This window comes from Macaca thibetana, chromosome 1 (genome assembly GCF_024542745.1).
Source record: "Macaca thibetana thibetana isolate TM-01 chromosome 1, ASM2454274v1, whole genome shotgun sequence".
Taxonomy (NCBI): domain Eukaryota; kingdom Metazoa; phylum Chordata; class Mammalia; order Primates; family Cercopithecidae; genus Macaca; species Macaca thibetana.
Window position 1 is genome coordinate 152,217,067 of NC_065578.1, and position 15,345 is coordinate 152,232,411.

Sequence of the window (15,345 nt, forward strand, 5' to 3'; positions counted from 1 at the left end):
ATGGGAAAGGAGAGAACAAGCATCTGGAGTGGGGCCAATTCTGTTTGTGTCCCCAAGGAGCAATTTTGCTTTTCTATGCCTCTGTTTTATCACCTGAAGATGGGAAAAGTAACCTTCATCTCTCCCTTCCTGAGAGGCAGAGAGTTGGTAGTAAATTTGAGATCTGCTCTACACTATTGGTCCAGGACTTTCCAGAGAGGACTTTAGTGGAGAAAATGTTGAGAGGTGACTTGAGATGTCAACTCTTATTCCAATGGGAAAGTGAACAGGATCTTAATCTTTCGATTATGATATTTCATTTTTTCTGTTTATTATGAATGCCTGTTCTATACCGGGTACATCATAGGTATTTCTTGGCAGCAAATAGACAATTTTTTACCCTGAGCCTATATATCCATGAAAAAATTTTTGCTATTTGTTAATGTAATGAAATACATGCTATATTCACCATCCATGCTTAGAGTGACTGGTAGGAATACTTTTAATGACATTAAGAGGCCATGATGAGCCTTTCCCAAGTCCTGCCAGAGAGGTCGCTAATTTACTGCCTGTCTTTGACAAGTATATTTTATCCATTCATTTAACAAAATTTAGGGCTGATAGATACTGAGATAAATAAAACAAAACTTCCAGAGGCAGCAATCTAAGAGGGGACAGACAAGTACATAGATAATTTGATACAGCATGAGAAATCCTGTGGTTGTAGTTAAGTATGGACTTCCAAAGGAAGAAGTGGGTAGAAGTGACCTAAACTAGGCTTTGGAGTTAAGGAACAATGGACATTTAATGTGACCTAAGTTAGCCAGATGAAAAAAAAAAAGAGAGATGGCAGGGCATGGAGGCAGACCAGAGGACCCAGTTCATTGGAAGAGAATGAAATGCATTCACATAGCTGAAATGCAGGGGAAGAGAGCAACTAGCTACAATCAAAGCAAAAGTAGAAAGTAGGGGCTGCTTTTGAAGAGATCTATGTGCTAAAGAGGTTATACTTTCTCCTGAAGGTAGGAGGAGGTATCCAGGACTTTAATCAAGAAGTAGAAATTATTAGAGATTGGATTGAAGAGGAGCAAGATGAAAGGCAGACATGACAGGAAGTTTTTGTATTATTTTAGTGGAGAAATGATGATTGTCTGAGTGAAGGCAGTGGTAGTGGGAATGGAGAGAACGGGAGGGATTCCAGAAGTCTTAAGAAAGTAGGTGGATAGCTCTTGGCAGTGTCGCTGCCTGGGGTTAGGGACAGAGTAGAGTGTACTGCTGTACTGTGGAGGGCCCACTTCACCACAGGCTTCCTTCCCAACAGGGCAGGTAGATACAGCATTTTAGCAATGCCTGAAACCACCACTTTCAGCCATATGGCGGGTCTGTGGGTGGCTGGGCAGCAACAGTGGGAAACAGACGGGCTGCCTGGCAGCAATGATGAATGGGCTCATCTCCCGAAGCCAAGACTTCCCTTTTAGCCTCAACACAGAGCCATCTTCCTCCCACCACCACCATGTGCACAGAGGTTTAAGGGCCCAGGGGTCACCAGATGGTGTTTTTGGCCACATCTGCTCATGCAAATAGAGACCATGGTCAACAGCAGAGCAGCATCTTAATTGGTTCTCTTTTTCCTGCAGTGTCCTTTGCTTGAGTTCCTCTGGGCTGAAAGTGAAAAAATGCTGTGTCTTGATGGAATTATTTTACTAAAGAAACATTTGATCAGAGCCTGAGAATCACTCCTCAGCTATTGGCACATGTTGGTTTTGTCTGCTCTGCAGAGTTGGGAACCAGCTGCTCCTGGTGAGAGGGTTGCGGGTGGCGGTGGGTGCCCTCTCCTTTTCCCTCCCCTCGTTGGTTCACTTACTGGCATTTGATGTTTCCTTGGAGTCTGTTCATCCTGGTCTTCCTGGGGCCCCTCCACTCTTCTGAGCTGCCCACATGTAGCCCAGCATCCTTAGTGAGGCCAGCTCTTAGCACTGCCTGTGAGATGTGGTATTTGGAAAAGGGAAGACTCCCCTGTGTCCTCTGAATGCCTGAGGTTTGGAGGCCCAAGTGCTTAGATATTCACTCTCCTGAAATCACTATGCATTTGTTTTTCTTATTTGGGGCTCTAGGACTTTGCTGCAAGGCCCCAGGCTGCTTGATCCAGGGTAAACCCACCTGTGTATTATTCCTCACCCACCTTCTCTCCATCCTCCTCCTATTCATTTGGCCCTTTTCTTCCTACCTAGGAATCACCACACTTAACCTGCTCTGATCCCCAAGCATGGCCATCTCACCTTCTGCCTTTTCATCTCCCTTTCCCCACTCTGTCTCTCACTTTCCTCTTCCTGAACGGGTCTGGGATTTGATTCTGAGCTGCAGAATTGTTTTCCAGAAGCTCAAGGGGCTTTGAAGGAGAGATTTTCCCTCTTCCCTCAGCCAGATTTTGGGCCTCAGAGGTAAAGGCAGGTTCCAGGGTGGCTGGCTGTGCACTCACAGACTGCTGCTGGGCCTTGAAGCCTCTCACTTGGGAAAGGAGAGCAGTGTTAAAATCTTTGACTCTGAAACCAGGTTGTCACAGGAGCCCCTTATCCCTGTTAGTTGTAGAAGAAACTGCATCAGGGGAGAGGAGACCCTCCCTTCTGGGTCTGCTGTACCCAATTCAGGGGCTGCTGTTGACACAGATGAAAGTACACAGTGGGTACAGTTTTTCTAAACCTCTTCATTTACCTCATTCCTGCCCCATCCTACTTCCAACCTCATTACCTCAAACTGGGAGCTTCCTTGAATTCACTAGAAATAGAAATGGTTAGGTCTATTTTGGGACTATCTCTTGGAGCCTAGGACTAAGGGGAGAAGAGTCAATGGAGTGGGGCATGTCTGTCTACCTGCCCCTGCTAAACTCAACAACCATGGTGAGATAAACGCCTTTCCAGCATTTCAAGGCTGAGGAACCCACAGAGGGAGGAATTAATTCAATTTATTCATTCTGGCGTCAGCCCCTATTCTGCAGGCTGCTGAGGCCCAGCTGCTGTGAGCCAGTCGGGAGCAGAAGTCTCTGGCCTAACTGTGAACTCTAACAGATGGTGGATACAGCAGCTCCTGAAGGCCTGGTTTGGTTCCCTGGTTCCTCCAACCACAAACATTCTGCTTTTTCATTTTTCTCTTTGTTTCTTTTTTCTAAGTCCTTGTGGTGCTTTTTTTTTTTTTGGAGTTGGGTCTACATAGTAAGTCAAATTAGTGGTACTTCTCTCCATGAGTTAGGAGTAGAGGGAGAGCACCCAGGCCCTTTGAGGACTTTGCCAGCCTTACTGGTACCCTTAGCAAAGGGCAATATAAAACCTATCAAGTAGTAACCCTATGGCATACTCCTTTTAACTATTTCTATTAGTATTATAGGACCTTTTGTCTTTATCTGGCAGCTTTTCTTCTGAGCCTCTAAGCATTACTCAGGTTTTAAAATTTACACAGGGAGCTGTCTATGTTGACTGTGCTTTATTTATTCATTGATCATATATTTATTTGGTGTCCTGAGTTCTTGGCACTGTGCCAGGCTATGGGGCTCCAGAGATGAATTGTTCTCAGAGCCTGCCCTCAAGGAGTTTACAATCTGATGGTCTAGCAAATTACTCTAAATCAAAGTGGGTATGATAAATGCTGCAAAAAAAAAGTATCTGGATAAAGGGCTATAGGAGTTTGGAGAATGAGAAATGACTTTCAGGAAGACACATCTTCTATAGTTTTATGAGCAGACCTCTGAAAATACTATGTTAATGGTAACATGCTCCTCAGAGGCTCATTATTATCATTACTGGTAAAGCAGGGATTGACCTGTGGGTCATGTAGCATTTGATGTGCATCTTAAAGAAGCCGCTATATAATTTGGATATGGGGATGAGCATTTATCTGTCCATCTGGCCATTGGAGATACCCCACTTAAGTAGCCAGAAGGGGAGTCAGGGGTCAGATCTGTGTGGGATTGCTGATCATTTAGTGAGCTTAGAACACACATTTAAACAAAACGACTAGCAAGTATGGTTAGGAAGAAAGGAATGCCAGTATGCAGGATGAGTGGGTCCAGGAAAGCTGGGCTGGAGTGATACGATGAATGAAGCTGTGCAGAAGAGCCAGGAAAAGGTATTTTGAAAGTGAGGTGTGGTTTTCAGAGGTCAAGGATTCCAAGCTATAGGTGATACTGTCCCTGCCCCAAGAAGCTCAGTATCCAAGTGACTACTAGATTCTGTTACATAAAACAGATAAATGGAATATAAGACACCGTGTGAAACTATTCTTCTCTTTCTCAAGATCAACAGGCTTGTCTTGAACTGCTAAAGCAGCTCTTCCTCCTAACTTTCTTAACTTTCTTAGTAGTGGCACTGACTTCCCAGCTACCATGCCCCATCTCCAGCCCCTGGACCTTTTCCCTTTTTTTCTGTGTCATTTTCTGCTTGAGAAGTCAGCATCCACAAGACCCTTGGTGTCCTTCACTTCTTTAGGTTCCCGTTATTACACCCCCAATCTTGGTCTGCATCACTCCTCATGGGAACAGTGCAGAGCCTCCTGATTTTGACTCTGCACTTCATGTGTTCCTCTCTGCCCACACCATCCCACACATCCCCATCCGACCTGAGCACCCACTGCCATGTGGAGAGTCACTTGGAGGCAGAGTCCTGTGAGGAGGATGCTGTAGTTACCCAGGTGAGAGCTGAGGTGAGCTCTGATGTTGCTGGTGGCAGTGCAGATGGAAAGAGGAAAATCCAGGATGGATTTTGGAGGTGGAACCAACAGGACCAGGTGATGAATTGGCTGTGGTAGGGTTGAGGGCAGAGCATTTGCAAGACTAGTATCTTATATAGACCTGGGTTCATGGAGGTGGACTAGCTGTGGACGTGGGGGTAGGGGTGCCATTTAGGGGTAGATCATGAATTTGAGTTTAAATATGTTGAGTTTGAGCTATCCAAGAGATGTAAGTAGAGAGTTGGCTTATGAGCTGGGGCTAAAGAGAGAGGATTGGTCAGAGATATAGATCTGGAAGCTGTTGACATGTAGCATCTGTTAGATCCAGATGTTAATTGAATATGTACTATTAGATGCAGCTTTTCTACCAAAAGTCTTAGAGGGAGGGCTGTCTGTGTTTTATTTTTGCTAGGGTAATGTGAGCTGTGTATGACTATAATAGGGTACTAAAGTTGGGCTTCTTTCTATCTGGCTAGATTGAGGAGAAGGGGGATGGAAAGAATGGAGAACAAGGTACTATCTGGATTTAAAGAAAAAAGCCTGTCAGTGAGGAGAACCCTATTACTCCCGTAACCATTGCATACAAAGATTAATGTGGCTCTTCTGCCACTCTGCGGAGAGATGGACTGTGTGAGCTGTGCAGAGGTTCTTCTAGTTCCGTCGTGACCTTGGTCCACTGTTTATGCACCATAAATTAGTAAGGTGGCTAATTGCACTGAATCTGCATCAGCACTACCCACTGGTCTAGTTAATATCCCTGCCTCTGCCCAGAGTTCTGTTCCAGAAAGTCTCTAAACGAGCTAAACATACCCAAGTGCTTCACACCTCCCACAGCCTTCCCTAGCCCACCATGCCTCACAAAACATATTTGTCCTTTCAAATGAAACAGTAATCTTGGCTTATCTAGATTCAAAAGTTCAAAGATGTATATAGCTGAAAAATAAAGAAACCAACAAAAGAACTTGTAAATGCCCTTCTGCTCAGATGAACTTTCTGAACAGCCCCAGCTCAAATTCTGATAGGAGCACCGGGGATGATTTGTGCCAGATACTCTGTTGCCCTTCCCAGCTCCCTTGGTATGTGAATGGAGATGACTCTGAGCAAGCCTACTTTCCTTCCAGGCATCGCTGCATTGTTTATCTGCTTTGCATTTGTGTAATTATTTGTTTAAATCTGTCTCTGCCCTTTCACTCTCTCTCTCTTGTTAAGCTCCTTAAGTGGAAGAACTGAGTTTACCTTGTTTACCACTGTGTTCTTAGGGCACAGTATAGTATAGTGCCTAGGAGGCAACAAGCATTTAGGACTAAAGAATTATACCATTTACTACCCCTTTTTCCTAAAGTTTCTTCCCTCATGATGGGTCTTTTCTATTATCTATTATCATAGATTTAGTTTTTTAAAAATCTGACTTTAATACGTACCTTTGTGGTACATATTAAAGAACTGTTTAGTACTTTAATAGTGGTACAAATTAAAGAACTAATTAAAGTACATTTCAAGAACTAGATAATGGTTAACAGCCTGGGCCTTAGCATTTGACAGACATAGACTTGAATTCTGTTCTGCTTAGCTAATGGCTGTGAGACCCTGGGCAAGATGTTCAAACTCTCTGCGCCTCATTCTCCTCATCTGCAAAATAGGATAAGTTTCTTACCTGAAAGTGTTATGAGGATCACATGAAGTCACCAATGTAAACCACCTAGTAGAATGCCTGGCCCACCAATTAGTGGAAGTTAAACACAAATACATTTTGAGAGCTTGTCTTTACCATTGTTCTTTTAGATCAGTGGTTCTCATATTTTTGGTCTCAAGACTCCTTTATAATCTTAAAACATTGTCAGAAATCCCCAAATCCCAAAGAGTTTTTGTTTGTATGAGATAATGATAATATATATATATATATATATCTCAATACATATTGTTTTAGAAATTAAAACTGAGATTTAAAAATCTATTCATTTAAGAATAAGAGTAACAAAGTTATTGCATGTTGACTATCAGCATATTTTTAGAAATAATTTTGTGTCAAGAGTGTTGTTCTTTTAGCTTTGCAAATCTTTTTGACCCTACCTTAATGAATGAAGCTGGAATCTCATATCTACCTCTGTATTCAGCCCATTGCAATATTACATACCATGTGGTTTCTGGAAACTCTATTCACTGTACTTTTGTGAGAGAATGAGAGTCAAAAAGGACAGTAATGTCTTAGTTTTATTAGGGAAATAATTTTGAATGTAAGGACCCCTGAAAGGGTCTCGGGGAATCTCTAGAGTTCCTGGTCACACTTTGGGAACTGCTTTCTAGATACTGGGTTCTATAAAATAGCATCATAGTCAGATATTTAGGGTTAACCTGAGCAAGTAACTAATGAGACTGATTAAAAACCATTGTGAGCCCAGCCCTGGAAGGCACTGTTAGAATCTGAGTCTGAGCTTCCTTAATTCACTCTGTGCTTCTTCTCCAGCACCCAATCAGGCAGACAGCTCTCTTCAGCTTAGCTTCTCTATTTGTTCTGTCTTCACCTGAGTCCAGGCCCTCATTACCCCACACCTGAATGTCAAGCCAGGCTTCTCTTGGGTGTGGCAATTTGATACAGGAGAAAAAGAGCATTTTGGAGTCACTTAGACCTGGTTACAAATTCTGGATTCATTTACTGTGAGGTGTATCTGTAAAAGGTGGTTGACAGGACTGCCCGTGCCCCTTCCAAGGGGTCTTGCGGTTCTAAGTGAGATTATGATGCCACATGCCTGACACAGGCTTGGCTCACAGTGGGTGCTCAGCAGCGAGTTCTGCTCCTTTCCTAGGCAGTCCCAGCCAGTTCACTCTCTGGACTGTCAGCAAGCCCCATACTTGTGAATCCCTGAGGTGTCTAAAGCCAATATTATACACATTTACCACTCACTTGCAGGTCGTATGTTTCTTACCTTCTGTGCCTTGTTTCTCAAGACTGTAAGCCACCAGAGGGCAAAACCATGCCTCTTAATGTTTCTGTACCTTCCGTGGGGCTGAGGTTGATAAATATTTATTGTTTTGAGTAGAATAATTAAAGGGCATATTTTCTGCCCTTGACAGATGCCCAGTTTGGTGGGATGATGTATCCCATTTGTACGAGGCAATATAGTCATACTTAAAAAGTATTATTATAAACAAGTGATAATCAGCAGGCAGGTCAGCTCTGCAAACAACAGAGATACCTGCCACAAACACTACTGTTTAACAAAGAAGATTTCCAAGTCTTTGTCAATGGTAGACATATTTTCAGTATTTTTCAATATAATGCAATCCACAAGGGAAAGAGAAAAAAATGTAGTGCCTTAGAGTTGTTTAGAAAGGCATTGGACTAAGCCAGATGTTCCTGGAGGAGGCAGCTGAAAGGTGGTCCCGGCCAGCCACTACACAACCACTGCCACTTACCCCTCCAGGGGTCTTGCTATCTCAACAGGCTTCCTAGCCCACTCTTCTTAGAGCCCATAGACTTGTGTCTCCTTCTCGTCTTGGAGCATCAGCCTGCTCTCTTCCTGCTTCTGCCTCTCAGCTTCCTCTGTACCATACCCTTTAAAGGTGGCCCAGATGGCAGGAGACAATGCAAAAGAAGCTGTCTGAAGGTTGGTTGTGCTTTTTGCTCTTCTAGTGCTACTGCCCCTCTCCCTACATTCCCCAAAGGCAGGTGAGCATGCAAGGCCTGGTACCTTCTTGGAGCAGGGGAGGGAAAACCATAGCAAGAGCTATGGTTTTACAAATGGTTATAGAAATCCAAATTAAGATCTCAGTAAATTATCCTGTCTTATTTAAAAATCACAGTAGGGCTCTTGTCTGATTTCATATCCTTGGAAGCCTGGAGGAGCTGCTGGAACAGAGGGCAGGGGTGTCCTCATCACTGTGTCTAGGAGAACACAGTTAATTTCTTTCCTTACCCGTGCAGGTGTTTGAGGTGAAGGCAGTCTCTAAAGTAGATCCTATGTAAGCTCCTGATGGGTTTGTAACCAATCCAGTCAGAGGAGGTACTTATTTTTCTTGGTTTTAAAGATTTTTATCCATTATCTCCCTTGCCTACTTAGTTTTATGTTCAGTCCGTTCGGCTCCCTCTTTTGCTCTTAGATAAGAGGATTTCTACTTCTCTTTTCTGGTGAAGGAAGCACAAGTGGCCGACCTTTTTTTCATAATGGTCCTTCACTAACTTGAAGACCAGCTTCTTACCATCCACTACATCCAGATCACTGTGGTCACGTTGCCCTTCGAGTTATTAAGGAGTTAGTGCACATACTATAGGCTTAGTGAGAGCTCACTACTGATCCCACTGTGAGTGAAGTAAAGCACCCTGGGCCATGGAATGCTCCTTCCAGGAGAAGATCATCCCATTTAGAGGTATGAAGCCAGTCACAGGCAAGGATTTGTCTGCCAAGACCAAAATATACTTGTTTAGAAATGCTGTAGGGATGTGCTATCAGGAGGTTCCTATTCTAAAGCTGTTTGCTGGAAGACAGAAAAAGATGGCGTTTGGTAACTGTACAGTCATACACAACCTCCTCCATGGGGTAATAAATAGGAAGGAAAAGTCTGGTTTTTTTTCTTATTTTTATTTTCTTCACTTGTTTCTTGTTCTTTCCTCCTCCCTCTCTTTTCTTTCTTCAACCTTTTCTTTTTTCTTTGTGTATCAGATTGACATGAATTCTAAAGAAAAGCTAAACTTTCCCCTGAGTTGCTAGACACCAGAAACCCAGAATGTTCTGGAAAGAGCCTCCACTTTTAGTCTGATGTTATTGGTTTACATGTAAAATATACTCACTTCTTCAGGGATTTAGCTGAGGGTCTAGGGTCCAGGACTCTGTACTTATTCTGTCTGTTTACTGGTCATATTATTCTCCTCAGCCAGTCTATCTAATGTAGATACAGAAAACATAAAGGAAGAAAATCCTTCAGTCTCCTTTTTAAAGGTATTCTTTGACCTTATGTCTATCACAACGTTGCCCTGAACTGCTTAGATGGTTTTAGGGCTACTGTCTACAGCCTGGTCACTACTCAGTTTTTTTCTAGGGTTTATATTTTTGATGGTAGGGATTTGTCAGTAACATTTTTTTTTTTTTTTTATATCACATACATTGATGACACCAGCTTCATCACTTACCTGTGGTTTAGAGTGGTTCAGGTCAAGGTCTTAGAATTAAGGACTAGGAAAACCAATTTGTACTTGACATTTAATCATTGTGGATTTTAGTTCTCTTACATAAAACGGGGGAACATGGTCCTATATCAGCTAATATCCAATAATGGGGAGGACTGAAATTGTTTGCATAAAAACTGAGATTGTTGGTATAAAACCTCCTACATGTTTAACTCTTATTAAGTTTCTTCTCACATACCCTACTCTGATAAGCAATACCAGTAACAATTGTTGACATCCTAAATTACTCAGAATCTCTTGTGGTTGTCTGCAGTATTACTGTAGGATTGCTTATCTGATGATCTGTCTATGTTAATCTCAGCTGCAGTATGGTTTAGGATGTGTCTATGTAAATGCCTGTGCCTGCATGTGATATGGCTTTGTTGGAAAAGCAAAAGCAGAGAGACAGTCCTGCCAATCTAGGTCCATCTTTTTGGTAGCCATGTCCAAGAGTATTTTTTTTTTTTTTTTAGTTTGAGAAATATCTCTTCTCTGAAACTATATTCTGTCTTCTGTTCTCAACTTTTATCCCTTTGCTATGTTTGCTGATGTCTCTGTAGACCCCTGTTGGTAATGGGTGTGTGTGGGAAGATAATTATGGGTCAGAGAGGCCTTCTATTGCAAAGGGGAGACATAGTACTTCATCTCTCATTCCCCCTCCTCCACCTAAACACCATTTTAGCTTTTGCTGCTTTGTTAGGAATATATTAGAGGATTCCATGTTTTATAAAGGGATAAACCAGAGGAGAGGGCCTATGTGGTCTCTTTCTCTTTACAGCATCCTGAGATGCTGTAAATATCCAATGGACCACTCTTGCCATCCCCATTGTAATTGAGGCAATGGAAAAAGGTAGCCTACATCTATGATATAGAATTAACCTTTGTTAATTATTATTCCATCTACATTGTGTGCCATGCATGTGTGAAGATATAAAAATGAATAAAGCACAGACCCTACTGTTAAGGAGCTCAGAGTCTAGTAGAAAGAGAAATGCATAAATCCAGTGTTAAAATACACTGTGATTAATTTGTCCAAGGTTATATAACGAAGACCAGATTTACCCTCTTATCTGAAAAAAAAGGAAACAAAAGTGAACAGAAAGCTTAACAAAATATATAAAACAATACTTTCAAGATACTAGACATCAAGCAACAAAGGACAGTGATCCCTAAGATGCAGGAAATAAGTTAGCCCTATGATTACCCCAGTTTACTGCCTTGAGAGAATTTCTGCATCCTGGTTGTGGAACTCAGTCAGAATCTGAGGAGATGGACCTGAGAGTGTGGATCTGATCAAGGCAGCTAGATATGACAGAAGAGAGTATTGTCTTGGTCTGTTTTCTGCTACTAAAACAGAATACCACACAGACTGGGTAATTTAAAAAGAAAAGAGTTTACTTAGCTCATGATTCCTCCAGAAAGCTGGGAAGTCCAAGAGCATGGTGCTGGCATCTTGTCAGGGCCTTCATGATGCATCATAATATGGCAGAGGGCATTACACGGTGAGTGGGCAAGAGAGCCAGAGAGAGCTCGTTTTCACAATAAAGCTCCTCCAATAATAACCAACTCATTTTCAAGATACTGACATCAATCCATTTGTGAGGGCAGAGGGATTACGTTTTCAACACGTGCACTTTTGAGGGACGTATTCAGACCATAGCAAGTATCAAATAGGAGAGGGCTGCACAAAGAGAAAACTAGGAAGATACTGCAGAGAATCTTCCTCAAGCCTTCAATAGATAACTAATCAACACTTGTGAATGAAGAAACTGCCCAAAGCTAGGAGAAGAATGACTCAAAAGGATTATTAAAAAACAGTGACTGGCCAGGTGCGGTGGCTCACGCCTGTAATCCCAGCACTTTTGGAGGCCGAGGCGGTGGATCACAAGGTCAGGAGATCGAGACCATCCTGGCTAACATGGTGAAACTCCGTCTCTACTAAAAATAGCCAGGCATGGTGGCGGGTGCCTGTAGTCCCAGCTACTGCGGAGGCTGAGGCAGGAGGATGGCATGAACCCGGGAGGCGGAGCTTGCAGTGAGCCGAGATCTCGCCACTGCGCTCTAGCCTGGGCAACTAAGCAAGACTCCGTCTCGACAAACAAACAACAACAACAACAACAAACAGTGACTAGTGCTTGCACAAGGTTGGGAAGAAGTTCATTTCCCACCAGGCCAGCTGTATTCACGGGATATTGGATTGAGTAGTCAGAAGGGTCTTTCCTTGGCAGTGGGAAATAATTATCTCTTGACTAAAGAATGCTCTGGGTCCACTTAACAGATCTTAAAGGTAAGACCCAAAGGATCAAGTTGTTTCCAAATAATTTAACTGTGTTCCAGAATAAAGCTCAAAAATATGAATACCCAGTAACCCAGAAGTCCTATTCACAATGTCTGACATTCAATAGAAATGACCTATTAAGCAAAGAAAGAAGAAAATACAATGCATGATGAGGAGAAAAATCAGTCAGCCGAAATTGACTCAACTGTTACAGGTTTTTAGAATTAGCAGGCAAAGACATTAGTTATTATAACTATATTCCATATGTTACAGTATTTAAGTAGAGACATGGTAAATTTTTTGTTCAAATCAAGATTCTAGAGATGAAAAAGCATTGTCCAAGATAAAAAATGCATTAGGTAGGATTAATGGCAGAATTGACACTAGACATTGCAGAAGGGAAGATTAATAAACTTGAAGACATAGCAATATGTACTATCCAAATAAAATACCTAGAGAGAAAAGAATTTAAGAGAAATGAAAGAGGCATCAATGAGCTATGACACAACTTTACAGGGCAAATATACATATAATTGGAGTCTGCAAAGGAGAAGAGAGGGAAATCTTTCTGAGCCTACTCTGGCTTGCAAAGCTGCTTTTATAATTTAAAAAATAAAAATAAAAGCAAAGGATGAGAGAGAAAGAGGGTGGAAGCAGTATTTGAAGAAATAATGGCTGAAAAATCTTCAAACTTGATGAAAAACATGAATTCACAAATCCAAGAACCCAGAAAACCCCAAGCACAAGAAACATGAAAACACACAAAAAACCTATGCCAAGGTACATCATAAAAATTTCAAAATCAGTGATGAAAAGAAAATCTTAAAGGTAACCATAGGAAAAATATATGCAGCGTAACAAGGAACAAAGACAGATTTCTTGTTAGAAAGAATGCTAGAAAGAATGCAAGTAGAAAACAATAGAGCACCATCTTTAAAGTACTGAAAGAAAACTATCAACCTAGAATTCTATATCCAGCAAAAATATCTTTCAAAACAAGATTTAAATGAAGATATTTTAGACATGTAAAATCTGAAAAAAGTTTATCAATACACCAGCACTATAAAAAATGTAAACAGATGTCTTTCAGACAAACCAAAAATGATACTGAATGAAAATATGAATCTCTATAAAGGGATGAAGAGCACTAGCCTTTCTGCCTGAACTTTCTTCTCTTCTTTTAACTCCTGTCAGTCCTTAATGACTCAGTTCACATGACCACCACTTTTCCTCCAACCCCTTAGAATGGAATCAGTATCCTTCCCTAGGCTGTCTGTGATTATCTCCTACATTGCGTTTATCATGATAATATAATTGTCCACTTGTATAACTCTTCTAGGAATTTATGAGCTTGAGGGCAGGGACTATATATACTGATAACTGGTACATAGTCAGTGATCAACAAATGCTTATTGAGTGGATCAGTGTTCTGAATTAAGGCATGGCAGTGGCAATAAGACAGAAAGGTCTTTGGGAACACTTCTTGAGGCAAGACCAATTAAGACTTGTCAAAGGTGATTGGGGATAGTAGACTCCACTGTATTATTGTCCAAACTTTAGTTTTTTGGGGTTCATTTTTGCCATTTTTGGGTCCATACTTTTGGGTCCATTTTTACCGAAGTTCAACCTGTATTAATTTTTAACTCAGTATTACTGCTTAAATGAACTCATACATTTTTACATAGATAAATGTGTTTTTTTAAAAAAATATGGTGTGACCCATGCTGGGATGGAGGCATGTGTGGGGGAGCTGTCAGTGAGGGTGTTTGACTGTTTGCCTCTGAGAGACAAGGAAGGCTTTGCTGTTGCTTGCATAAATGAGTGATTGAAAGAAGGAATGAGGTGCCATTTTAATAGCTCTAAAAGGAGAAACTGGCATTTCTTCAGGCAGAAAAGTGGGAAAGACTAAACCTAGAAGAAGGTACTGATAGGCAAAAGCAATGAGGCTGTTTTAGAAATGAGTTTCAGGGCTGGGCGCGGTGGCTCAAGCCTGTAATCCCAGCACTTTGGGAGGCCGAGACGGGCGGATCATGAGGTCAGGAGATCGAGACCATCCTGGCTAACACGGTGAAACCCCGTCTCTACTAAAAAAAAAATACAAAAAACTAGCTGGGCGCGGTGGCGGGCGCCTGTAGTCCCAGCTACTTGGGAGGCTGAGGCAGGAGAATGGCGTGAACCCGGGAGGCGGAGCTTGCAGTGAGCTGAGATCCGGCCACTGCACTCCAGCCTGGGCGACAGAGTGAGACTCCGTCTCAAAAAAAAAAAAAAAAAAAAAAAAAAAAAGAAATGAGTTTCAGGCTTCCAGGGAATGGTGTAACTGTGGGACAGGATATAAGGGGTATATATATACACATATACATACACACACACACACACACAGTTTAAGTTCTGGGATACAGGTGCAGAACGTGCAGGTTTGTTACATAGGTATATACACACCATGGTGGTTTGCTGCACCCATCAACCCGTGATCTACATTAGGTATTTCTTCTAATGCTATCCCTCCCTTAGCCCCCCGACCCCCTGATAGGCCCCGGTGTGTGATGTTCATCTCCCTGTGTCCATGTGTTCTCATTGTTCAACTCCCACTTATGAGTGAGAACATGTGGTGTTTGGTTTTCTGTGCCTGTGTTAGTTTGCTGAGAATGATGGTTTCTAGCTTCATCCATGTCCCTGCAAAGGACATTAACTGATCCTTTTTTATGGCTGCATAGTATCCACGGTGAATATGTGCCACATTTTCTTTATCCAATCTGTCACTGATAAGCATTTGGGTTGGTTCCAACTCTTTGCTATTGTGGATAGTGCTGCAATAAACATACGTGTGCATGAGTCTTTATAGTAGAATGATTTAGAATCCTTTGGGTATATACCCAGTAATGGGATTGCTGGGTCAAATGGTATTTTTGGTTCTGGATCCTTGAAGAATCGCCACACTGTCTTCCACAATAGTTGAACTAATTTACACTCCCACCAACAGTATATAATCCTATTCTCCACATCCTCTCCAGCATCTGTTGTGTCCTGACGACTACTACTACTACTACTACTACTTCTTCTTCTTCTTCTACTACTTCTTCTTCTTCTTTCTTCTTTCTTCTTTCTTCTTTCTTCTTTCTTCTTTCTTCTTTTTCTTCTTTCTTTCTTCTTTCTTCTTTCTTCTTTCTTCTTTCTTCTTTCTTCTTTCTTCTTTCTTCTTCTTTCTTCT

The 15,345-nt window shown here is 41.8% G+C and overlaps 2 protein-coding genes across 3 annotated transcripts in view; both read left to right on the forward strand.

The window, feature by feature from the left end:
* LOC126948846 (cuticle collagen 2-like) overlaps positions 1–15,345 on the forward strand; it is a 940,772-nt gene that overhangs the window by 253,972 nt on the left and 671,455 nt on the right. The gene's annotated exons all lie outside the window — the stretch shown is intronic.
* Positions 1–15,345, forward strand: part of KCNH1 (potassium voltage-gated channel subfamily H member 1) — a 452,445-nt gene that overhangs the window by 214,561 nt on the left and 222,539 nt on the right. The gene's annotated exons all lie outside the window — the stretch shown is intronic.